This window comes from Chrysochloris asiatica, unplaced genomic scaffold, assembly GCF_000296735.1.
Source record: "Chrysochloris asiatica unplaced genomic scaffold, ChrAsi1.0 scaffold00044, whole genome shotgun sequence".
NCBI lineage: Eukaryota > Metazoa > Chordata > Mammalia > Afrosoricida > Chrysochloridae > Chrysochloris > Chrysochloris asiatica.
This window is the reverse complement of record NW_006408562.1, coordinates 12,725,139-12,729,400: the sequence shown is the minus strand read 5'-3', so window position 1 is coordinate 12,729,400 and position 4,262 is coordinate 12,725,139.

The following is a 4,262-nucleotide window of genomic DNA, read 5'->3' as shown; positions in this document are numbered from 1 at the left end:
CTTCCCACTAGGCAGCGTCTCCCCATCTACCTGGTCTCCAGACACCTCTCACCCCGCCGCTCCATGGTCTGGGTTTCATTTAACACCTCCACCAGGTCTGCACAGTTGTCGCACATCGTTTAGCCACCGCCCTCCATGATAGAAGCCGAATAAGGAGGACCGTAGTAGAATTGATGCATTTGAGTTATGGTGTTGGGGGAGAATACTGGAAGTACCATGGGCTTTCAAAAGAATAGATCTGTGTTGGAAGAAGTACTGCCAGAGTGCTCCTTGGAAACCAAGATGGCCAGAATTCGTCTTTCTGACTTCGGCCATATTGTCAGGAGGGACCAATCACTGGAAAAGGATATCAGACTTGGTAAAGTGGAGCATCAGAGAAAAAGAGGAAGATGCCCAACGAGATGGATTGGTAGCATCAATGGGCTCAAGTGTAGCAATGATTGTGAGGTTGACTCAGGATTGGGCGATGTTTCATTATGTTGTGCTATGAGTTGGTACCAACTTGATGGCACCTAACAACAACAACAACATTATGGAATAAGGGAGTCAGGGAGAAACAGTTTTCCCAAAAAAGACCTGTGCTGTTCTCAGAAGAAGGGAGGGGTCCTTGACAGATTCATCATTAAATACCACAATAACTGCTCAGTCTGTCTTTACAAAATCCCTTGTGAAGACATTTGAAAGACCATGTTAGCCAAACCATGGCCAATTTAATCATGTTGTATGCTTTGGAGTTGTGACATCAATTAATGTCTGTGGCTGACTGAACTTAGTTATTTAATAATTGCATTTTAATATTTCAGGTTACATGCTTTCCTAGTATTGCAAATCGGCGCTTCATAGGAAACTGTTTTGTTATTATTTTCCTATGGTGAATGATGTGATGAAATTACACGGGTACCACTGAATTTTACACAGAATTGGCATCTGCATTAGTCCCCACCAGTTTCCCTAGGGTGAGTCTGGGGCTACCATAAAATTTAGTAAGAAATCCTAGGGTAATGCCAGAGTCCTATCTATGTGATAAAGCTTACATGAGACCTGGACAGGTGACTCAGAGCTGTTGTACAATTCAGAGGATTTGGCCTTTTGAGTCTACCCTTGAAAATCAAGCACAAGACTTGGCACAATGGGCATAGGCTGAATGATTGCTTCAGGTCCAATCCAATGTCTTAACTGCTTCACCTAAATCAATTCAACATCAGATGAGTGAATCTCATACTTCATTTCCACCTTACCCCACTTCTTATTTATCAATTACCTCTTCATTTTGTGATTACTTATCATCTGTTGACACTCTATGTACAGTGCTTTACACACAGAAGGTTCTCAACTATTTCTCCCCTCATTATTCCATGGAATAAGCTAATATCTCTACTGTTGATCTCAGGTTAAATGTCTGGGAAATCTTTTCCTAGGTCTCAGTCTATATTGGTGGTGGTGGTTATGTGCCGTGGAGTCCGTTTAGACTCAAAGAGACCCTGTACAGGGTTTCCAAGGTTGTAAATCTTTATGGGAGCAGAACACCTCATCTTTCTCCCATGGAACAGCTGGTAGTTTCAAACTGTTGACCTTGAGATTAGCAGCCCGACTCGTAACCACTATGCTACCAGAGCTCCTTCAATCTATATTAGATTCCTTCTATTAAATGACTTCATCCTACCCTCCTTTTTCTTGATATCCCAGAATACAATTTACAATGATTTATAATTTGTATGCTAATTTGATTAATACCTTCTCCCTACTCCCCCTGTGAAGCTAGACACGGCACCTATTTATCATTATGGGATGCCCTCCATCTAACACAGAGTGTGCTATATTAGGTGCATCAATAGTATATGTTCAATGACTGAATGAGCAGAGAAACACATTTTTTAGTCATATTCCTCCAGGAAATAAAATCTGCCTCAGTTGTAACAGATAAATCTAAGTAGTAAAGGCCAGGCAAATGAAAAATGGCAGGCCTTCAAAATACAGAGCCAACGATGTTGCTGTTGTTAAGTGCCATTGAACCAAAATAGCTTTTAACTTTTTGTATATTCCCCAAATGTCTTACGCCCTGTGATACTCTTGAACGTCGTCTGTGAATATGAAGTACACATGTTTTATATTTGAATATGTGAAAGCAAGAGGCATCTGGCTCCCCACTCTGAGCATTCAAAGGGTGGTTGGTGCTGATGAAATGATGACCCCCTTGAATCCTCTATCCTTTTTCTGTTTTCACACAAGAGAGATTGACCAACAGAGACTAATGGTGTCTCCTCAACAACTGACCACTTCTCAGGGGAAGAGAAAAGATTACATGTTGATGCAGGAATCATTCAAGACTACATATTGAAGTAAGAATCATGTGGATGCAAAATATTCGAACTCCAACATGTGTTTCTCAGTTAAATTGGAATAATTTTTTCCAAAGGAAATAGAAAACCTACATTTCTGGATTTGCCAAGTTCTCATCTGTGTGGAGCACTTTGTTATATGTGTTCTAGTTCCGGCTCTACCCCTAATTAGTTGTATGACTTGAACATGCCACTTGACTTCCCCTTAGCTTTTACTTTACTGCAGTCTTTGTTAAAAAAGAAAGAAAAGAAAAGGTGGACTAGCCTAAGGTCTTCTAAGGTCTAACAACCAAACAAGAAGAATTTATCAAACACAAATCTATCAACTGCTCAAGGAAACCAGGCAATTCATTCCTTCTTGCATGCAGTCATGAACGCATGATATGTAGTTCTAGAGTATGTTGTTGTTGTTGTTGTTGTTAGGTGCCATCCAGTTGATACCGACTTATAGCGACCTTATGCACAGCAGAACAAAACACTGCCTGATCCTGGGCCAACCTCACTGCTGTTGCCACGTTTGAGCCCATTGATGCTGCCACTTGGCCAATCCATCTCGTTGGGGGTCTTCCTCTTTTTCTCTGACCCTGCACCTTACCAAACATGATATCCTTCTCCAGCAACTAGTCCCGCCTGACTATATGTCTGAAGTATGAGAGACGAAGTTTGGCCATCTTGGCCTCCAAGGAGCACTCTGGCTGCACTTCTTCCAACACAGATCTATTGGTTCTTTTGGCAGCTCGTGGCACTTTCAATATTCTCCTCCAACACCCTAACTCAAAAGCATCAAATTTTCTACGGTCTTCCTTATCCGCTGTCCAGCTTTCGCATGCATATGAGGTTATTGAAAATATCATGGCTTGAGTCAGGACAAACACAGACACTGGGGCTGGAACTGGAATTAGAACTTTGCCCTTTCTTTGATTTTGGGCACATGATTTAACCTCTCTGTGCCTCATTATTATAGATATAAATGGGACCATAGCACTTAAACTGAACTCAATGGATTGTGGAGATAATTAAGTGATAAAATAGACAAGATACTTAGAATATGCAATAATTATTCAATCTATGTTAGCTAATAGTGTTACCTGAGAACCCTCTAGTTGCCAGATGCACTGTTAGGCATTGAGGTATAAGAATAAATAATGAGGTGACTTGTTGTTGTTGTTAGGTGCCTTGGCATCCATTCCAACTCAGCAAGCCTATGTACCACAGCGGGAAAGACTACCTGGTCCCACACCATCCTCACGACTGTGATGTTCAAACCCACTGTTGTTGCCACTGTGTCATTTCATCGGCTTAGGGGACTTCCTCTCCTTTTCTGACCCTCCATTTTTCCAAGCATGATGTCCTTCTCCAGGGACTGGTCCCGCTTAACAACATGTCCAAAATATGAGAGACAAAGTCTCCAAATCCTTACTTCCAACAAGCATTCTGGCTTTATTTCTTCCAAGACAGATTTGTTTGTTCTTCTGGCACTCCATGGTACTTTCAACATTCTTTGTCAATACATAATTCATATGCATTGTATTCTTCTAGGGTCTTCCTTATTCATAGTCCAACTGTTAAATGCATAAAAAGCGATTGTCTTGGGTGAGGCTCACCTTCATCCTCAAGTGGACATCTTTTCTCTTTAACATTTAAAAGAGGTCTTGTGCAGCATATTTTCCTAGTGCAATACGTCGTTCTTTGATTTCTTGACTGCTGCTTCCATGAGTGTGAATTGTAGATTCAAGCAAAATGAAGTCTTTGACAACTTCAGTCTTTTCTCTGTTTGGTGGTTGTATGCTACCAAGTCGGTTCCGATTCATAGAGACCTTATATAGGGTTTGTTGTTGTTGTTGTTAAATGCCATCGAGTTGATTCCAAGATATTGGATAGGGTTTCTGAAGAGCAGCTGGTGAGTTTGAACCACTGACCTGG